Source organism: Volvox carteri (genome assembly GCF_000143455.1).
Source record: "Volvox carteri f. nagariensis unplaced genomic scaffold VOLCAscaffold_428, whole genome shotgun sequence".
Classification (NCBI taxonomy): Eukaryota; Viridiplantae; Chlorophyta; class Chlorophyceae; order Chlamydomonadales; family Volvocaceae; genus Volvox; species Volvox carteri.
In genome coordinates this window covers 1,821-2,628 of record NW_003307956.1, presented here as the reverse complement: position 1 = coordinate 2,628, position 808 = coordinate 1,821, and positions in this window count along the sequence as shown.

Below are 808 nucleotides of genomic sequence, written 5' to 3'. Positions count from 1 at the left end.
CTAACACCTTCTGGTAGTCATGCCTAGTATTAGTCCTCTATCGCTGTTAGTTAACACTACAAGACATTGCTGCAGCAGCAGTCCTCCACAAGCAGCTTGTGAGCCTGTATGCAGCAAAGATCAGGCAGGGGCATACAATAGCACCTTTGTCAGACCATCAAGAACTGCAATGACTGTGATGTGGAACTTAGAATGCAGTTTTATGCCACACACCTTACTACTGCTTTAACCCTCCACTGACTCTGCGTGCTGATGTGTGGTGGGGAAAGCATGTGGTGTTGTCCACAGCAGCTGCAGGTTGCTGGGTGGGCCCTGTAGACAGACAAACATGCCCATCAGAAGTTAAATACACCCAAACCCTGTATAGGAGACTCCATACAGAATATATGCAGCAAGAGGTAATTTGACACAAAATCCAAAAACTGCAGTTGCCCTTGTTTGCTTGCACATGAATGACAATTACCCCCCCTCAAAATCAGAGTGATGAACGTAACTGTGTAGATACTTGTAGTCACAGCTATCACCTCCCAAGCAGAAAAAGCATGCCCGGGAATCGAACTCAGGTCGTAACTAGGATACTTGCCTAAAACCAACCCATTCCATCATAACTTCCCCAGCTGGGAACATCTCACCATTCCCAAGTCTTAGTTCCGTGTATCAGCTAGTAACCAACATACTTCCTCAACGGCTTCTTCCTGTTTAAACCTGGGTAGTTGCCTTAATCAACCTGTTACATCATGATTTCCCCCAGAGAACAACTCACCAGTGGTCACTATTCACGTGTCATGCCCCGTGATATGAGCCAGAG